Genomic DNA, 21234 nt, shown 5'->3' with positions numbered 1-21234 from the left:
GAAGTGTCTGTCTGAAGTGTCTGTCTGAAGTGTCTGTCTGAAGTGTCTGTCTGTCTGTCTGAAGTGTCTGTCTGTCTGAAGTGTCTGTCTGTCTGAAGTGTCTGTCTGTCTGTCTGTCTGAAGTGTCTGTCTGTCTGAAGTGTCTGTCTGAAGTGTCTGTCTGTCTGTCTGAAGTGTCTGTCTGTCTGAAGTGTCTGTCTGTCTGAAGTGTCTGTCTGTCTGAAGTGTCTGTCTGTCTGTCTGAAGTGTCTGTCTGAAGTGTCTGTCTGTCTGAGTGTCTGTCTGTCTGAAGTGTCTGTCTGTCTGAAGTGTCTGTCTGTCTGTCTGTCTGAAGTGTCTGTCTGTCTGAAGTGTCTGTCTGAAGTGTCTGTCTGTCTGAAGTGTCTGTCTGTCTGAAGTGTCTGTCTGTCTGAAGTGTCTGTCTGAAGTGTCTGTCTGAAGTGTCTGTCTGTCTGTCTGAAGTGTCTGTCTGTCTGAAGTGTCTGTCTGAAGTGTCTGTCTGTCTGAAGTGTCTGTCTGTCTGTCTGAAGTGTCTGTCTGTCTGAAGTGTCTGTCTGTCTGAAGTGTCTGTCTGTCTGAAGTGTCTGTCTGCCTGTCTGAAGTGTCTGTCTGCCTGTCTGAAGTGTCTGTCTGCCTGTCTGAAGTGTCTGTCTGTCTGAAGTGTCTGTCTGTCTGTCTGTCTGAAGTGTCTGTCTGTCTGTCTGTCTGAAGTGTCTGTCTGTCTGAAGTGTCTGTCTGTCTGTCTGTCTGAAGTGCCTGTCTGAAGTGCCTGTCTGTCTGTCTGAAGTGCCTGTCTGTCTGTCTGAAGTGCCTGTCTGTCTGTCTGAAGTGCCTGTCTGAAGTGCCTGTCTGAAGTGTCTGTCTGAAGTGTCTGTCTGAAGTGTCTGTCTGTCTGTCTGAAGTGTCTGTCTGTCTGAAGTGTCTGTCTGTCTGTCTGAAGTGTCTGTCTGTCTGTCTGTCGTGTCTGTCTGTCTGAAGTGTCTGTCTGTCTGAAGTGTCTGTCTGAAGTGTCTGTCTGAAGTGTCTGTCTGAAGTGCCTGTCTGTCTGAAGTGTCTGTCTGTCTGTCTGAAGTGGCTGTCTGAAGTGTCTGTCTGAAGTGTCTGTCTGAAGTGTCTGTCTGTCTGAAGTGTCTGTCTGAAGTGTCTGTCTGCTGTCTGTCTGAAGTGTCTGTCTGAAGTGTCTGTCTGAAGTGTCTGTCTGTCTGAAGTGTCTGTCTGAAGTGTCTGTCTGTCTGTCTGAAGTGTCTGTCTGTCTGAAGTGTCTGTCTGTCTGAAGTGTCTGTCTGTCTGTCTGAAGTGTCTGTCTGAAGTGCCTGTCTGTCTGAAGTGTCTGTCTGTCTTTCTGAAGTGTCTGTCTGAAGTAGTGTCTGAAGTGTCTGTCTGAAGTAGTGTCTGAAGTGTCTGTCTGAAGTAGTGTCTGAAGTGTCTGTCTGTCTGTCTGAAGTGTCTGTCTGAAGTGTCTGTCTGTCTGTCTGAAGTGTCTGTCTGTCTGAAGTGTCTGTCTGTCTGTCTGAAGTGTCTGTCTGTCTGAAGTGTCTGTCTGTCTGTCTGAAGTGTCTGTCTGTCTGTCTGAAGTGTCTGTCTGTCTGAAGTGTCTGTCTGAAGTGTCTGTCTGTCTGAAGTGTCTGTCTGTCTGAAGTGTCTATCTGAAGTGCCTGTCTGTCTGTCTGAAGTGTCTGTCTGAAGTGTCTGAAGTGTCTGTCTGTCTGTCTGTCTGAAGTGTCTGTCTGTCTGTCTGAAGTGTCTGTCTGTCTGAAGTGTCTGTCTGTCTGTCTGAAGTGTCTGTCTGAAGTGTCTGTCTGAAGTGTCTGTCTGAAGTGTCTGTCTGAAGTGTCTGTCTGTCTGAAGTGTCTGTCTGTCTGTAGTGTCTGTCTGTCTGAAGTGTCTGTATGTCTGTCTGAAGTGTCTGTCTGAAGTGTCTGTCTGTCTGTCTGAAGTGCCTGTCTGTCTGTCTGAAGTGTCTGTCTGTCTGTCTGAAGTGTCTGTCTGAAGTGTCTGTCTGTCTGTCTGTCTGTCTGAAGTGTCTGTCTGAAGTGTCTGTCTGTCTGAAGTGTCTGTCTGTCTGAAGTGTCTGTCTGTCTGAAGTGTCTGTCTGAAGTGTCTGTCTGAAGTGTCTGTCTGTCTGTCTGAAGTGTCTGTCTGTCTGAAGTGTCTGTCTGTCTGTCTGAAGTGTCTGTCTGTCTGAAGTGTCTGTCTGTCTGAAGTGTCTGTCTGAAGTGTCTGTCTGTCTGAAGTGTCTGTCTGTCTGAAGTGTCTGTCTGTCTGTCTGAAGTGTCTGTCTGTCTGTCTGAAGTGTCTGTCTGTCTGTCTGAAGTGTCTGTCTGTCTGTCTGAAGTGTCTGTCTGTCTGAAGTGTATGTCTGTCTGAAGTGTCTGTCTGTCTGAAGTGTCTGTCTGTCTGAAGTGTCTGTCTGTCTGAAGTGCCTGTCTGTCTGTCTGAAGTGTCTGTCTGTCTGTCTGAAGTGTCTGTCTGTCTGAAGTGTCTGTCTGTCTGAAGTGTCTGTCTGTCTGTCGTCTGAAGTGTCTGTCTGTCTGAAGTCTGTCTGAAGTGTCTGTCTGAAGTGTCTGTCTGTCTGTCTGTCTGTCTGAGTGTCTGTCTGTCTGAAGTGTCTGTCTGTGTCTGTCTGTGTCTGTCTGAAGTGTCTGTCTGTCTGTCTGTCTGTCTGAGTGTCTGTCTGTCTGTCTGAAGTGTCTGTGTCTGTCTGTCTGAAGTGTCTGTCTGTCTGTCTGAAGTGTCTGTCTGTCTGTCTGAAGTGTCTGTCTGTCTGAAGTGTCTGTCTGTCTGAAGTGTCTGTCTGTCTGAAGTGTCTGTCTGAAGTGTCTGTCTGTCTGTGTCTGTCTGTCTGTCTGAAGTGTCTGTCTGTCTGAAAGTGTCTGTCTGTCTGTCTGTGTCTGTCTGAAGTGTCTGTCTGTCTGAAGTGTCTGTCTGTCTGAAGTGTCTGTCTGTCTGAAGTGTCTGTCTGAAGTGTCTGTCTGTCTGTCTGTCTGAAGTGTCTGTCTGTCTGTCTGAAGTGTCTGTCTGTCTGTCTGAAGTGTCTGTCTGTCTGAAGTGTCTGTCTGTCTGTCTGAAGTGTCTGTCTGTCTGTCTGTCTGAAGTGTCTGTCTGTCTGAAGTGTCTGTCTGTCTGAAGTGTCTGTCTGTCTGAAGTGTCTGTCTGTCTGTCTGAAGTGTCTGTCTGTCTGAAGTGTCTGTCTGTCTGAAGTGTCTGTCTGTCTGAAGTGTCTGTCTGTCTGAAGTGTCTGTCTGTCTGTCTGAAGTGTCTGTCTGTCTGAAGTGTCTGTCTGTCTGAAGTGTCTGTCTGTCTGTCTGAAGTGTCTGTCTGAAGTGTCTGTAGTGTCTGTCTGAAGTGTCTGTCTGAAGTGTCTGTCTGAAGTGTCTGTCTGTCTGAAGTGTCTGTCTGAAGTGTCTGTCTGTCTGTCTGAAGTGTCTGTCTGTCTGAAGTGTCTGTCTGTCTGTCTGAAGTGTCTGTCTGTCTGTCTGAAGTGTCTGTCTGTCTGAAGTGTCTGTCTGTCTGAAGTGTCTGAAGTGTCTGTCTGAAGTGTCTGTCTGAAGTGTCTGTCTGAAGTGTCTGTCTGAAGTGTCTGTCTGAAGTGTCTGTCTGAAGTGTGTCTGAAGTGTCTGTCTGAAATGTGTCTGTCTGAAGTGTCTGTCTGTCTGGAAGTGTCTGAAGTGTCTGTCTGTCTGTCTGAAGTGTCTGTCTGTCTGAAGTGTGTCTGTCTGAAGTGTCTGTCTGTAGTGTCTGTCTGTCTGTCTGTCTGTCTGTCTGTCTGTCTGAAGTGTCTGTCTGTCTGAAGTGTCTGTCTGTCTGAAGTGTCTGTCTGTCTGTCTGTCTGAAGTGTCTGTCTGTCTGAAGTGTCTGTCTGAAGTGTCTGTCTGTCTGTCTGAAGTGTCTGTCTGTCTGAAGTGTCTGTCTGTCTGAAGTGTCTGTCTGAAGTGTCTGCCTGTCTGAAGTGTCTGTCTGAAGTGTCTGTCTGTCTGAAGTGTCTGTCTGAAGTGTCTGTCTGAAGTGTCTGTCTGTCTGTCTGAAGTGTCTGTCTGTCTGAAGTGTCTGTCTGAAGTGTCTGTCTGAAGTGTCTGTCTGTCTGAAGTGTCTGTCTGTCTGTCTGAAGTGTCTGCCTGTCTGAAGTGTCTGTCTGAAGTGTCTGTCTGAAGTGTCTGAAGTGTCTGTCTGTCTGAAGTGTCTGTCTGTCTGAAGTGTCTGTCTGAAGTGTCTGTCTGTCTGAAGTGTCTGTCTGTCTGTCTGAAGTGTCTGTCTGCCTGTCTGAAGTGTCTGTCTGCCTGTCTGAAGTGTCTGTCTGTCTGAAGTGTCTGTCTGTCTGAAGTGTCTGTCTGAAGTGTCTGTCTGAAGTGTCTGTCTGTCTGTCTGAAGTGTCTGTCTGAAGTGTCTGTCTGAAGTGTCTGTCTGTCTGAAGTGTCTGTCTGTCTGTCTGTCTGAAGTGTCTGTCTGTCTGTCTGAAGTGTCTGTCTGTCTGAAGTGTCTGTCTGTCTGAAGTGTCTGTCTGTCTGTCTGAAGTGCTGTCTGTCTGAAGTGTCTGTCTGTCTGAAGTGTCTGTGTCTGTCTGTCTGAAGTGTCTGTCTGAAGTGTCTGTCTGTCTGTCTGTCTGTCTGAAGTGTCTGTCTGTCTGAAGTGTCTGTCGAAGTGTCTGTCTGAAGTGTCTGTCTGTCTGTCTGAAGTGTCTGTCTGTCTGTCTGAAGTGTCTGTCTGTCTGTCTGTCTGGAAGTGTCTGTCTGTCTGTCTGAAGTGTCTGTCTGTCTGTCTGAAGTGTCTGTCTGTCTGAAGTGTCTGTCTGTCTGTCTGGAAGTGTCTGTCTGCCTGTCTGAAGTGTCTGTCTGTCTGAAGTGTCTGTCTGTCTGAAGTGTCTGTCTGTCTGAAGTGTCTGAAGTGTCTGTCTGTCTGAAGTGTCTGTCCTGTCTGAAGTGTCTGTCTGAAGTGTCTGTCTGAAGTGTCTGTCTGTCTGAAGTGTCTGTCTGTCTGTCTGTCTGAGTGTCTGTCTGTCTGAAGTGTCTGTCTGTCTGAAGTGTCTGTCTGTGTCTGTCTGAAGTGTCTGTCTGAAGTCTGTCTGTCTGTCTGAAGTGTCTGTCTGTCTGAAGTGTCTGTCTGTCTGAAGTGTCTGTCTGTCTGTCTGAAGTGTCTGTCTGTCTGTCTGAAGTGTCTGTCTGAAGTGTCTGTCTGAAGTGTCTGTCTGAAGTCTGTCTGAAGTGTCTGTCTGTCTGTCTGTCTGAAGTGTCTGTCTGTCTGAAGTGTCTGTCTGTCTGTCTGTCTGTCTGTCTGTCTGTCTGAAGTGTCTGTCTGAAGTGTCTGTCTGTCTGAAGTGTCTGTCTGTCTGAAGTGTCTGTCTGAAGTGTGTCTGAAGTGTCTGTCTGAAGTGTCTGTCTGAAGTGTCTGTCTGAAGTGTCTGTCTGTCTGTCTGAAGTGTCTGTCTGTGTCTGTCTGTCTGTCTGTCTGTCTGAAGTGTCTGTCTGTCTGAAGTGTCTGTCTGTCTGTCTGAAGTGTCTGTCTGTCTGTCTGAAGTGTCTGTCTGTCTGTCTGAAGTGTCTGTCTGAAGTGTCTCTGTCTGAAGTGTCTGTCTGTCTGAAGTGTCTGTCTGTCTGAAGTGTCTGTCTGTCTGTCTGTCTGCCTGTCTGGAAGTGTCTGTCTGAAGTGTCTGTCTGAAGTCTGTCTGTCTGAAGTGTCTGTGTCTGTCTGTCTGTCTGTCTGAAGTGCCTGTCCTGTCTGTCTGTCTGAAGTGTCTGTCTGTCTGTCTGAAGTGTCTGTCTGTCTGTCTGAAGTGCCTGTCTGTCTGTCTGAAGTGTCTGTCTGAAGTGTCTGTCTGAAGTGTCTGTCTGTCTGTGTCTGTCTGTCTGTCTGTCGTGGTTCGTCTGTCTGAAGTGTCTGTCTGTCTGAAGTGTCTGTCTGTCTGTCTGAAGTGTCTGTCTGTCTGAAGTGTCGTCTGTCTGAAGTGTCTGTCTGTCTGAAGTGGCTGTCTGAAGTCTGTCTGTCTGTCTGTCTGAAGTGTCTGTCTGTCTGTCTGAAGTGTCTGTCTGTCTGTCTGAAGTGTCTGTCTGTCTGTCTGTCTGAAGTGTCTGTCTGAAGTGTCTGTCTGTCTGTCTGAAGTGTCTGTCTGTCTGAAGTGTCTGTCTGTCTGTCTGTCTGTCTGAAGTGTCTGTCTGTCTGAAGTGTCTGTCTGTCTGTCTGTCTGTCTGTCTGTCTGTGTCTGTCTGTCTGAAGTGTCTCTGTCTGAAGTGTCTGTCTGTCTGAAGTAGTGTCTGAAGTGTCTGTCTGTCTGAAGTGTCTGTCTGAAGTGTCTGTCTGTCTGTCTGAAGTGTCTGTCTGAAGTGTCTGTCTGTCTGTCTGAAGTGTCTGTCTGTCTGAAGTGTCTGTCTGTCTGTCTGAAGTGTCTGTCTGTCTGTCTGTCTGTCTGAAGTGTCTGTCTGTCTGAAGTGTCTGTCTGTCTGAAGTGTCTGTCTGTCTGAAGTGTCTGTCTGTCTGTCTGAAGTGTCTGTCTGTCTGTCTGAAGTGTCTGTCTGTCTGTGTCTGTCTGAAGTGTCTGTCTGAAGTGTCTGTCTGTCTGTCTGAAGTGTCTGTCTGTCTGTCTGAAGTGTCTGTCTGTCTGAAGTGTCTGTCTGTCTGAAGTGTCTGTCTGAAGTGTCTGTCTGTCTGTCTGAAGTGTCTGTCTGTCTGTCTGTCTGAAGTGTCTGTCTGTCTGTCTGAAGTGTCTGTCTGTCTGTCTGAAGTGTCTGTCTGTCTGAAGTGTCTGTCTGTCTGAAGTGTCTGTCTGTCTGAAGTGTCTGTCTGTCTGTCTGTCTGAAGTGTCTGTCTGTCTGTCTGTCGAAGTGTTCGTCTGAAGTGTCTGTCTGTCTGAAGTGTCTGTCTGTCTGAAGTGTCTGTCTGTCTGTCTGAAGTGTCTGTCTGTCTGTCTGAAGTGTCTGTCTGTCTGTTCGAAGTGTATGTCTGTCTGAAGTGTCTGTCTGTCTGAAGTGTCTGTCTGTCTGTCTGTCTGAGTGTCTGTCTGTCTGTCTGTCTGAAGTGTCTGTCTGTCTGTCTGAAGTGTCTGTCTGTCTGTCTGTCTGAAGTGTCTGTCTGTCTGTCTGTCTGAAGTGTCTGTCTGTCTGTCTGTCTGAAGTGTCTGTCTGTCTGTCTGTCTGTCTGAAGTGTCTGTCTGTCTGAAGTGTCTGTCTGTCTGAAGTGTCTGTCTGTCTGAAGTGTCTGTCTGTCTGAAGTGTCTGTCTGTCTGAAGTGTCTGTCTGTCTGTCTGAAGTGTCTGTCTGTCTGAAGTGTCTGTCTGTCTGAAGTGTCTGTCTGTCTGAAGTGTCTGTCTGTCTGAAGTGTCTGTCTGTCTGAAGTGTCTGTCTGTCTGAAGTGTCTGTCTGTCTGTCTGAAGTGTCTGTCTGTGTCTGTCTGTCTGAAGTGTCTGTCTGTCTGAAGTGTCTGTCTGTCTGAAGTGTGTCTGAAGTGTCTGTCTGAAGTGTCTGTAGTGTCTGTCTGAAGTGTCTGTCTGAAGTGTCTGTCTGAAGTGTCTGTCTGAAGTGTCTGTCTGTCTGAAGTGTCTGTCTGAAGTGTCTGTCTGTAGTGTCTGTCTGTAGTGTCTGAAGTGTCTGAAGTGTCTGTCTGAAGTGTCTGTCTGAAGTGTGTCTGAAGTGTGTCTGTCTGTCTGAAGTGTGTCTGAAGTGTCTGTCTGTCTGAAGTGTCTGTCTGACTGAAGTGTCTGTCTGAAGTGTCTGTCTGAAGTGTCTGTCTGAAGTGCCTGTCTGAAGTGTGTCTGTCTGAAGTGTGTCTGTCTGTCTGAAGTGTCTGTCTGAAGTGTCTGTCTGTCTGAAATGTCTGAAGTGTCTGTCTGAAGTGTCTGTCTGAAGTGTCTGAAGTGTCTGTCTGAAGTGTCTGTCTGAAGTGTCTGAAGTGTGTCTGTCTGTAGTGTCTGTCTGTAGTGTCTGTCTGTCTGTAGTGTCTGTCTGTAGTGTCTGTCTGTAGTGTCTGTCTGTCTGAAGTGTCTGAAGTGTCTGTCTGTCTGAAGTGTCTGTCTGTCTGAAGTGTCTGTCTGTCTGAAGTGTGTCTGTCTGAAGTGTGTCTGTCTGTAGTGTCTGCCTGTAGTGTCTGAAGTGTCTGTCTGTCTGAAGTGTCTGTCTGTCTGAAGTGTCTGTCTGTCTGTCTGTCTGTCTGTCTGGTGCACCCTGTGTGACTGTGGAGGAAAATTCCCTGCTAGGTCAATCTGAAAGCTGAGGATTCAAGTTACACAGAGTAGAGAAGGGAAAGCATCTGCTTTCATCCTCAACACAGCAGGGAAGAGCTTAGCCCTGTCAGTCAGAGAGAGCCAGCTGCCAGTGTGAGGACACACACACACTCTCTCAACCACACACAGCCATCCTATGTACTAGTATTCCAGTTCAGTGGGATGTTATCACGTGTGTTTGTTAGCACATCTGATTCCCCTCCATATAATATCCCCATGACAGCAGAGATATAGAGAGACCCTCTATCCCTAGAACATTCCTGTTGGTTCCCAATAGAGCAGAAAGTGACTGCAAGGCCAGCAGCATTTGTGAACGATATATAATTATCATATTCAGAATGACAAGCCAGACTCTGCCGCACAGAGCGTTTGACCACTGGGACATACAATAACTGACATTGAGGAGGATGATAGCCCTACTTTTCAGAGGAAAGAAAACAGAGAAACCATCAAATACCAGTCAAATCTGCATAAAAACTACAACACACACACACCCCAATCAGCCTCCCCCTTCACTCAATTCTTCAGTGAAACTGTCTGCTACTCCCGTCTCCCCCAGTAAGCAGCCATTAACCTCTGACACCCAATCAGATGTTATCAGATTCCCAGGAAATTACACAAGAGCTCCAAGTCCCACAGCCAATCACACAACACAAACTACAGACAGACACACGACAGACAGACACACGACAGACAGACAGACAGACGGGAGTTTTTCATACTGTACATTTAAGGACAGACAGTGAGAGAGAGTCAATCTCAGAATTTGACTCCAGAGCTAAGGACACATCCAGAGTCAGGTTTCAGTCGGTAAACTCTGGCAGACATATTGACACACAAAGCCCAGTCCCAACCAACCAAGCCTCCGCCACAACGACTGAGCAACCGGGGTCAAAGCGCCATCAGCAGAGAAACCTTAGAGCCATTTGTCCATCACTGGAACCAATCAATCTATGTGAGAGAGAGACTGGATATCCTCTGAACTCTCTCTTTCTTCCTCCAATCTCTCTTGTTATTTTTGTCTTTCCTTCTCGGTCTTAAATTACAGTTATGTCACACACAGTTCCGAACTAGAAGGCTTTGTAGGCCTCATCCATTAACCACCACGTCAGCTCCAATCCTACCTCTGTGTTGCCTGGCTGGCTCATCTGACCCCCGTGACCCCCCGTTTTATTCTGTTGGTACTTAAGTCCATGTTTATAATCAGAGAGGCAATCTGGGCGGGGGGGGGGGGCAACACTCCCTGAGAATCTAATTTCAACTGACACCCCTTCACCTCCTAACTCAAACACATCACATCTCCCACTACTCTCTATGTCCTCTGCTCCTCTCTCCCTCCCGCCCACATTTATTTGTTGTGTTTCTTCAATAAATCTCTTCATAAAGCTTCACTGTTTCTCTAGGCAGTCCGTAACTGTTCTTGTGTCGGAAAATAGTTCAAATGGTCAACTACACACCATATAGTGAATAATATGTACACTGAACAAAAATATAAACGCTTCATACAACAATTAACAATTTTACTGAGTTACAGTTCATATGAGGAAATTAGAAAATTGAAATAAATTCATTATGCCCTAATCTATGGATTTCACATGACTAGGAATACAGATATGCATCTGTGGTCACAGACACTTTTTTTTTTTTTTAAGTAGGGGCTTGGATCAGAAAATCAGTCAGTACCTGGTGTGACCAATATTTGCCTCATGCAGCATGACATCTCCTTCGCATAGAGTTGTTCAGGCTGTTGATTGTGGCCTGTGGAATGTTGTCCCACTCCTCTTCAATGGCTGTGTGAAGTTGTTGGACGGGAACTTGAAAACACTGTAGTACACGTCAATCCAGAGCATCTCGAACATGCTCAATGTTTGACATGTCTGGTGAGTATGCAGGCCAAGGAAGAACTGGGACATTTTCAGCTTCCAGGAATTGTGTACAGATCCTTGCGACATGGATCTATGAATTATCATGCTGAGACATGAGGTGAAGGCAGCAGATGAATGGCACAACAATGGGCCTCAGGATCTCATCACGGTATCTCTGTGCATTCAAATTGCCATCAATAAAATGCAATTGTGTTCATTGTCCATAGTTTATGCCTGCCCATACCATAACCCCACCGCCACCACTGGGCACTCTGTTCACAACGTTGACATCAGCAAACCGCTTGTCCGCACGACAGTTTGGCCAGGGGCCAGCGAAGGTGCCCACTGAAGTCAGTTACGACACCGGACTGCAGTCAGGTCAAGATCCTGGTGAGGACGACGAGCAAGTAGATGAGCTTCTCGGAGACGGTTTCTGAAAATAAATTCTTTGGCTATGCAAACCCACATGGAGGTCCTGGGCTGGAGTGGTTACACGTGGTCTGCGGTCAGGAGGCCGGTTGGATGTACTGCCAAATGCTCAAAAACGACAGCTTATGGTAGAGAAATTAACATTCAATTATCTGGCAACAGCTCTGGTGGACATTCCTGCAGTCAGCATGCCAATTGCACGCTTCATCAAAACTTAAAACATCTGTTGCATTGGTTGTGTGACAAAACGTCACATTTTAGAGTGGCTTTTTATTGTCCCCAGCACAAAGTGCACCTGTGTAATAATCATGCTGTTTAATCAGCTTCTTGACGTGCCATACCTGTCAGGTGGATGGATTATGTTGGCGAATGAGAAATGCTAATTAAGAGGGACGTAAACGCTTTTTGTGCATATAGAACATTTCTGGGATCTTTTACTTCAGCTCATGAAACATGGAACCAACACTTTACATGATGCGTTTATATTTTGTTCAGTGTGTATACATGTAATACTATGTAATAATATAATGTATTCAGACCTAATTCTCCCACTGTAGTACGCTGATTGTGTTGTGATCCGGGTATGGGGTTAGAGAGTCGGAGGTGGGGGTTCACGTGTCCAACATGTGTGTTCCTGTGACTGGTCCCCCCTCTGAAACAACACCCCCAGGGCAGCAGTTCATGCAAAGTGGACATACATGTACCACTAACCACCAGTTACTGGCCACTGGGCCACCGCCACACCCGATGACGAAGTCCAATCTAAAAACACACCGGCCGGTGGAGTATTGGGCTCTAGCCGTGTATGAGTGGGGTTCGGGTGAACAGCTGAGTAGGCCGGGAAGTGGGCCTCAGGGATAGCTTCGGTACTGGGTGCAAGCTAGCTGTGAAGATCAGTAGTGGTCCAGGGATTACGGCAGGAATCCGGCGTTGTTGTGGAGAGACAGTTCGATATTGGTAGACAGGCGAGTATTATCCAAGCTAAAAACAGGGCTGGCTGTGCAGAAGGTAAAAGCTGCTAGAGCAGTGGCTAACAATGACTAAACAGCTTGTAGCTAATTAGCTGGTTAGCTTCTGGAGGTTCTTGAATGTATTCTCAAATTTTAAAAATAGCGATTCCATATCACATTGGGTGAGGCAGGTTACCGGAAGGTATAATCGAATTAAAAATCGAAAAGAGATTGAAAATAAATATGGGTCCAGTGAGTGGTTGGGCTGGCTGGGGACACGGCGATTCAGACAGTTAGCAGGCCTGTGCTAACAAGCTAACAGTTAGTAGGCCGGGGCTAAACAAGCTAGCAGTTAGCAGACCGGGGCTAAACAAGCTAGCAGTTAGCAGGCCGGGCTAGCAAGCAAGCCTTTGGGGGACGTCGCGATGGGGTTAAGTCTGTTTTTGCCTCTTCATGCGGTGATGTCGATAGACCAGTCGTGGAATTAGTAGGGTTCCAAGTAGCTCTAGGTAGCTAGCAGGCCTAGCTGGTTAGCATAATGGGCCTTCAGCGGGCGTCATGCCTGATGGGCCTGTTGGAGTCCTCGGGCAGATTATGTCGGTATTCCAGTCGTAGGGAATCTGCGGGGTTCCATGCCCCGTACCGGCTGTAGAAGGGGTCCGTATATTGTAGCCCAGGAGTATGCTTCGGTTGTAGCACAGGAGCTCTGGCCGGGCTAGCTTCAAGTTAAGTGGATGGAAACGCTAGTCAGGAGTAGTCATCCGGGGTTGTGGTTAGCTCGTTGTGAAGATCCAGATGAAAATGTTCAGTTTGCGGTAGGAATCCGGGGATAAAAATAATAGGTCCGTTATGCTCTGGTTAGAGTCACGTTGTTCGAACTGGCAAGAGCTATTCGAGCTGAAGGTTAGCTGATGACCTCTGACAATGGTTTGCTGACTGATAGCTGGTAGTTAGCTGGCTAGCTTCAGTTGAGGGATTCCAGATCCGAAGTAAATATAGATACTTCAGAAGAAAAAAAGCAGATCCACGCTACATCAGGTGAGGCGGGTTGCAGGAGAGTATTTAGATGTTGAGGTTTAGCAAAATATTTTAAAAGATATTCGAAGAAAAATATGTAAAAAACGATATATACAAGGGACACGACAGGACAAAGACGTCTGACTGCTACGCCATCTTGGATTTTTTTGGTGTGTCAGACATGTAATGACTGAGCTGCTAAAACATGTCTTATCTGATTAGGTGTTGTTGTGAGTGTGTGTTTTGGTCAGTTAAGGGGTAGTTGAGGATTGGAGATGGGGTGTGCAATAACTAATTTTGCCATTGCACTCCTAAACACCATTATTAAAAACTTTGACAAAGGGTAAAGTCTACCAAACTTAGCCCACTCTGTTCGTAAGAGATTATAGTTTTGGAAACAGAGAACTTTATTGAGATCAAATGTCGGCCAAAATCCATATCGCGGCCACTGGGCATCCTCTCACCACCATATTTGGTAGTGAGTGGAAACGCCAAGCGGATAGTTCACATTTATACATCCGGTGAAATATCTGTCTCATTGTTCCATCTGTGTCCATGGTATCTGCAAGCATGCTAGAAGATACCATAGACTTCCAGTCATTGTGCTAACACTAGTTAGCTTCTTGGTGACAGGGGGCAGTATTTTCACGTCCGGATGAAATGAATGCCCAAATTCAACTGCCTGCTACTCATCCCCAGAAGATAAGATATGCATATTATTAGTAGATTTGGATAAAAAACACTGAAGTTTCTAAAACTGTTTGAATCATGTCCGTGAGTATAACAGAACTTATTTAGCAGGAGAAACCCCGAGGACAAATCATTCCGATTTTATTTTTTTGAGGTCACTCGCTTTTCAAATGGGTTTACATTCGGAATCCAGATTTCTAAGGGACCTTCTTGCAGTTCCTATGGATGTCAACAGTCTTTAGAAATTGGCTGAGGTTATTCCTTTGTGTAATGAAGAAGTACGGCCATCTTGAACGAGGGTCACTTGAAGTGTACTGTTAGATAGAGGCGCGTGACCAGAAAGCTAGCTACAGTTTGTTTTCTTCCTGTATTGAACACAGATCATCCCGTCTTCAATTTTATCGATTGTTTACGTAAAAAAAATACCTAAAGTTGTATTACAAAGGTAGTTTGAAATGTTTTGGCAAAGTTTACAGATAACTTTTGAGATATATATATATTTTTTTCTCTGTGTTTTGTGTCGCACCTGCAGGGTTGAAATATGGTTTCTCTCTTTGTTTACAGGAGGTGCTATCCTCAGATAATAGCATTGTTTGCTTTCGCCTAAAAGCCTTTTTGAAATCTGACATGTTGGCCCGATTCACAACAAGTGTAGCTTTAATTTGCTATCTTGCATGTGTGATTTAATGAAAGTTTGATTTTATCGTAATTTATTTGAATTTGGTGCTCTGCATTTTCCCTGGCTTTTTGCCAGGTGGGATGCTAGTGTCCCACATATCCCAGAGAGGTTAGCAATTATGGTAGTGCAAGTTAGCAACTTCCTTCGAACTGCTCACAGAGACATAAATTGTATCTATGAGTTCATCTGAATCTGGGGAAGTAGATAAAAGGCATCATTGCCAAAATCCTGAAGTATCCCTTTAAGTTTGACCTGCATTGACACCCCAGACTAGCACGCACACACACCTGTTAATGTACCCTGCTTGTGTGGGATGCCAAGACAACATGAGCACTGAGAGAAACTCCTAAAAAGCTACCCTCTTCCAACTGACCCCATCTTTAACACACACACACACACACACCTTAAAGATGAAATGATATCATGCATGCTGGTATGATTAGCCTATGCCAGGGCATAGAGGGGGGTGAGAGGTGGATAGGGGTGCTAAACCTGGTGCAGAGGCCCATGGGATGAAACCTCACCCCCTCCCCACCAGTTCCCCCATCCCCTCTTTACCAGTCCAGCTGTGTTTATAAAAGTGTTACAGTCAAAGTGAAGGTATTTACTGAGCCCCCCAAACCACCACAGAATGCTTTACACACTGCCTCACACATGCTTACAGACATACATAGGCAAGTGCACACACACACACACCAAAATACTGTCTCTATAGCATGGAAAATGGGGTACCGAGCAAGAGCTGCAGTTCCCTTCTGTCCCACCATGGGGCTGCACTGAGAATAAATAGTAGGGTCTGTGGTTGGCATGATGCCTGCTGGAACAGAACAGGAGTTACTGTACCCTACCCGGTCTACTCTGCTGGCCACGCCCCCACTGTCACCTGGCTGCCAAAAATGTGTGATGAATGGCCGGCTGCCCTCAATCATCTTTGATTGGGCCTGATCAGCTCATTAGCCTCATCTGTAACCATTACTGCATAGAGGCAGCTGCTCAGGGAATAACAGACAAAGGCGAATAATGACAGGCTGTCCTGTATCCTCCATGACGCCTGAATGCCTCACACAGTCCTGCCACACACACACACAGTCCTGCCACACGCACACACACAGTCCTGCCACACGCACACACACACAGTCCTGCCACACACACACACACAGTCCTGCCACACACACAGTCCTGCCACACGCACACACACAGTCCTGCCACACGCACACACACAGTCCTGCCACACGCACACACACAGTCCTGCCACACGCACACACACAGTCCTGCCACACACACACACACACAGTCCTGCCACACACACACACACACACAGTCCTGCAACACACACACAGACACAGTACTGCCTCAAACTCTAGTGCCACACCAAGCGCTGCAAGACCCACTGCAACACGTAAGTAAATATCAAAAGGCCCAATTTAACAAACAGAGCGTGACAAAAAAAGAATCAGGTGTTGTAACGGATGTTATTATTTTCTCCATATTGGTGGCAGGAGGGAGTTTTCAGGGAGGGGTGGGGGCAAGATAGAGGCTAGGCTACACTCATCTCGCAATAGTTCCAAATTAGCCTGGTCCCAGAGCTCTTTGTGCGGTATAGACAACTCCTATGGTCGTTTGGCATTACAGTGGAGTTGGCAAGACAGCACAAACAGGTCAGGGAACATGCTAGTTTCACACCTCTAGCCCACAACAGCAGCAGAAGCAGTAGTATCGCCTCAGAGTCAGTGAGGGAAACCACTGGGGACTGGGTGCTGGCCAAATAAGGGCACTAGGATAGGGAAGCAGAGACTGAACCAGAACAACACAAACATCAAAACAGCTGGACAACAAGGTGTGCTGTACCCCGTATAAGCCATACCCCCAGGCTAACTCAGAAAAACACAGCCCATGCCAAAAAGAGAGGAGGAAAGATACAAGGCATAGTAAAGATGATTGACACCAACATCCTCTTCTCCTGCTCTCAGACCAGATCAATATGTGTGTGGGAATGTGATTTGGTGTGTGTTTTTATGTTAGTTTCCTGTGCCCCCTGTGTGGGTTCCTGTACGTTTAGAATAACCAATACAATTATGTAATCAAACTTATGTTTCATTTCGCAGACCTGTTCTAACGATTCCGTATTTTGATTCTAAACCAGATTAAAAGTGAAGGCAGGTTACGATAAACTCAATGATTTTATTCACTGTTTCAACAAGAAAGGAGTCGGCCGGGGCTTCCGGTGATGCAACTTAGGAAATGGCTGCCTAGTTTTTCGTACTGCACAACGGTTGGTTATTTCCCCCCCTAAATTCAAGTATTTATCCTGAGCATTATAATAACTTACGCAAAATGGAAAAGGGGAAAATAGGAAAAGGTCGCGGAGCTACAACAACAGCCCGTAACAAGACAGCAGAAGATATAATCGTCGATGAACCCGAGATGGCTAATGCTGACGCAAATAAGATAGCAGCAGCAAAAGAACCCTCATTTCGTGAGGTGATGAAGGAGGAATTGCGCGAGGCGCTCACAGGCTTACGAGAGGAACTTCGAGAAGATGCAAGAAAATAACTAAATGAGTTCAAGAAGGACATTAACCAGAAACTTGAAGAAAACAAAGTAGAACTTCACAGCATATCTACAAGAATGGGGGACACAGAACAGCGCATTGGGGAAACGGACAAATGGAACTCCGCAGTCAAGGAAATACTTGTACAGTCACTGAAAAGCCAACACGCACTACAGGCAAAAGTGACAGAACTCGAAGGTTTCTCACATCAAAACAACATTTATAACGTAGTAGAGGGTGCAGAAATGCTGAACAAGGGTGAGTAGCCCAAAGTAAGTGTTTGGAAGGGGATATCAAGGGGAGAATTCATGATATGCACGCATGACCGATATAGTTTTCACTTGTTTTCACTTTACTGGGGCGTGACATCAAGAGAAGTAAGGTCATCCGTCCAATGTAAATGGACTGGGGAGTGCCATCAAGAGAAGTAAGGGCATCAGTCTCAATGTAAACGGACTGGGGAGTGACATCAAGAGAAGTAAGGGCATCAGTCTCAATGTAAACAGACTGGGGAGTGACATCAAGAGAAGTAAGGTCATCAGTCTCAATGTAAACGGACTGGGGAGTGCCATCAAGAGAAGTAAGGTCATCAGTCTCAATGTAAACGGACTGGGGAGTGACATCAGAAGTAAGGTCATAAGTCTCGATGTAAACGGACTGGGGAGTGCCATCAAGAGAAGTAAGGTCATCAGTCTCAATGTAAACGGACTGGGGAGTGACATCAAGAGAAGTAAGGTCATCAGTCTCAATGTAAATGGACTGGGGAGTGCCATCAAGAGAAGTAAGGTCATCAGTCTCAATGTAAACGGACTGGGGAGTGACATCAAGAGAAGTAAGGTCATAAGTCTCAATGTAAACGGACTGGGGAGTGCCATCAAGAGAAGTAAGGTCATCAGTCTCAATGTAAACGGACTGGGGAGTGACATCAAGAGAAGTAAGGTCATAACAAAGATGAAACGCGAGGGCGGTGACATACTATTCTGGCAGGAAACTCACTTATCCATACCTGAACACGAGAAACTCAAGAAAATGGGATATAGGAACACTTTTTTTTCTTCTTACAAAATGGGTAGAAGGGGAGTTGAAATCTTGATCCCAAATTCAGTTCATTTTGAGTTCATGTCAGAAATAAAAGACGAGGGTAGATTTATACTTGTTAAATGTAAACTGGATAACAAGGAAGTTACATTATTTAATGTATACTCACCCCCAGGGAGTGACATGGTCTTCTATAGGAAGGTGTTTGATTTAATTGCCACAGAAACCTCTGGCACTCTTATCTGTGGAGGGGACTTTAACACAATTCTAAACTCAAAATTGGACAGCACAAATCAAAATAGGAAAATGAGCCTAGTTGCCAAAAAGATCAATAGGAAACTGCAGGATCTAGGACTGTATGTATGTATGTATGGCGTGACACCCACAAGACCGATAGGGAATATACTTTTTACTCAGCCCGCCACACTGAATACTCCAGGTTAGACTACTTTTTCATGTACAGTGCAGATAGACACAGGTGTAAGGATTGTAGGATCGGGCAGAGCGACTTATCAGATCATAATGGAGTTTAGCTTACTCTACACCTTGATATCAAACCAAGAAATACTCTATGGAGACTTAATACAAGCATGTTGAATGATCCAGCATTCAAGGAATCAATAAAGACAGAATTGAACATCTATCTGGAGAATAATGATAATGGGGAAGTATCTCCTGCTATATTGTGGGATGCAGCTAAGGCGGTTATTAGAGGAAAGATCATAGCCACATCATCTCTCAAAGAAAAAGATTAAAGCACAGAAACTGCTGAAATTACAGGAAACCCTAAGAACAATCTCATAGTCAATACAAAGACCCTCTTATATTATGAGAGATTCAAAAGGTAAAACAGGAAATTGACCAGATTTATAGAGAAGTAGAGAAAAAGCTTAGGTTCCTGAAACAACGATATTATGAAGCAGGCTCAAAGGCAACCAAATTACTAGCATGGAGACTCAGGAAACAACAAGCACAGAATACCCTTTTCAAAATAAAAGACCCTAAAACAAAGAAGATCACATGCAAATGCAGTTCATATAGACCTATTGCAATTCTTAACACAGATTATAAACTATATGCATCAATAATAGCCAAAAGAATGGAGAACATAATCCCAGAATTGATTGACGGAGATCAAACTGGTTTCATACAAAATAGGCAGACACAGGACAATATAAGGAGAACACTACATGTCACAGACCACATTACTCAGAATAAGATAATTGCAATATTAATCAGCCTAGATGCAGAAAAAGCATTTGATTCAGTGGGATGGGATTACCTATTCCAAGTTATGGAAAGATTTCGTTTCAACAAAGAAGTGCATCAAAACACTGTATTCATGTCCGACCGCTATAATAAAGATATATGGACATTTGACACGAACGATAAAATTAGAGCGAGGGGCAAGACAAGGCTGTAATCTTTCACCCACGCTCTTCTCCTTGTACCTAGAACCATTAGCACAGGCATTAGCACAGGCAATAGAACTGTGTAGACATTGTAGAAGAAATACACCACATGGAGCGTATGACCTTTGCTTTAAGAACTCAACAGGAGAGAGGTCAGGAATACTGGGAAAAAGTGTAATTCAAAGATGTCAATGTAACTAATATGATATGACTAACTGACAGATCTTTTTTGTTGTTCTTTTATTTGACTTTATTTGTACTTTCTTTGTGTTCCTATAATAAAAACAAAGTAAAACAAGAAAAAGAAAAAAGGAGTCGGCCACACAAAAGACCAGTCATAGACCCATCCCTTAAATGCTCCATTCAGGGCTGTGTGTGTGTGTGTGAGCTAACACTCGACCACAGGGCTTCAGACGCTGTTAATGCAGACACATTGCACGCCCCTTCTGACACCACAAATTCATCCACACACTATTAGAGGCAATTTCCCTGTTCCTCCTGGGTGGAGAGTTTGAGGGAGGGAGGGAGGGAGGGGGAGAAGAGAGAGAGAGAGACGCCCACAGTGGAGAACACGACTTTGTTTCAACTTCGCCTGTTGTTTGACTTCGCCATGGTAATGTACTGCTGACACCAGGGACAAAAGACATCACTATGTCCTTTTAATGTGTGTTCTTAGTGACTGAGAAACAGAGTGAAAGAGAGAGAGAGAGAGAGAGAGAGAGAGAGGGGAGAGAGAGAGAGAGAGAGAGGGGAGAGAGAGAGGGGGAGATAGAGAGAGAGAAAGAGGAGAGAGAGAGAGGGGGAAGAGAGAGATAGAGAGAGAGAGAGAGAGAGAGAGAGAGAGAGAGAGAGAGAGAGAGAGAGAGAGAGAGAGAGAGAGAGAGAGAGAGAGAGAGAGAGAGAGAGAGAAGAGAGAGAGAGAGAGAAGAGAGAGAGAGAGAGAAGAGAGAGAGAGAGAGAGAGAGAGAGAGAGAGAGAGAGAGAGAGAGAGAGAGAGAGAGAGAGAGAGAGAGAGAGAGAGAGAGAGAGAGAGAGAGACAGAGAGAGAGAGAGACAGAGAGAGAGAGAGAGACAGAGAGAGAGAGAGAGAGACAGAGAGAGAGAGACAGAGAGAGAGAGAGACAGAGAGAGAGAGAGACAGAGAGAGAGAGAGACAGAGAGAGAGAGAGAGAGAGACACAGAGACAGAGAGAGAGAGACACAGAGAGAGAGAGAGAGAGAGAGAGAGAGAGAGAGAGAGAGAGAGAGAGAGAGAGAGAGAGAGACACAGAGAGAGAGAGAGAGAGAGAGAGAGAGAGAGAGAGAGAGAGAGAGAAGAGAGAGAAGGGGGAGAAAGAGAGGGGGGAGAGAGAGAGAGAGAGGGTGGGGGAGAAAGGGGGAGAGAGAGGGGGGGGAGAGAGAGTTAGTTGTGAGATGTGAAAGAGGTGTATATGGTGTGCGTGTGCATGTTATTTAGCAGGGTGGAGTATAACTTTCAGCAGGGAATACATAATGTATAAAGTCCTACAAACACTAGTCTGTTCTCCTCCATCCCCCTCTCCTCCCAATATCCCCCCCCTCTCCACCACAGTTTTCCTCAGTCCCGGCTTCTGTTCTGTTTGACTTCCCGAAAATCCAGCTTTCCAACACAGGAGCGGCATGGCGTAGAGGTGAGTGATTCACCAGACCTGGAATGCTGACGTTCCCACAGGAAACCTGGAGTGTCTCAAACCAGGGTGTTCGGACAGGCGGCGGGTAGAGACACACAAACACAAGCACGCGCACACACAGACATACGAGTAGTTTCACCCTATACATGCAAATACTAGACTGACTAGACCTCTTCAATCAGAACCAGTCACTGGGTTTCCAGGATAGCTCATATTTAAATAAAGTAAATGAATGGAAAATGTACTTTTCTATGTTTTATCTCTATTATCATAGAGATCATATTAAATTACTTGATGGGCTATGTCATAGACTCTCAAAGTTCCAGAATGGGGTGAAAATGGCAGCCATATTGGTCAGGGAATAATATAAACCAGTCTAATTAGAATGAATGGCAGTAGAGGCATAGTCCTTGTTAAGAGTCCATGTTACACTAAACCACAAGAATGCCCAGCAGTCGCATCTTCAGTCAGCTGTTTGTTACACACCAATAAATATCAAAATTATCTCGTTCTCTTTTTACGACTATGACCGTTATTCTATTTTCATGACAGTCTTCATCCATAACCGTTGGTTACAAAGTTCTATGGTAAATGTGAACAAAGAGGTCAGATAGGAACCAAAGAACAGTTGTGTTGGATCTCCTTTCTCTGTCGTTTACATGGGATATGACTGATCTATGGAGGGACTATGATCCTCTTGTGATCATTGGATGACTGACACATCGACTGACGCCACAAAAGCATCTTGG

The 21234-nt window shown here is 45.6% G+C and overlaps 1 protein-coding gene across 2 annotated transcripts in view; it reads right to left on the bottom strand.

Annotated features, from left to right (window-relative positions):
* The window catches only part of gmds (GDP-mannose 4,6-dehydratase), a 195862-nt gene that overhangs the window by 81093 nt on the left and 93535 nt on the right, over nucleotides 1–21234 (bottom strand). The window lies entirely within an intron of this gene.

Source organism: Oncorhynchus nerka, linkage group LG24, assembly GCF_034236695.1.
Source record: "Oncorhynchus nerka isolate Pitt River linkage group LG24, Oner_Uvic_2.0, whole genome shotgun sequence".
NCBI classification, from domain to species: Eukaryota; Metazoa; Chordata; class Actinopteri; order Salmoniformes; family Salmonidae; genus Oncorhynchus; species Oncorhynchus nerka.
Note: the sequence above shows the minus strand (reverse complement) of the source record. Positions and strands in the feature narration are given on the sequence as shown.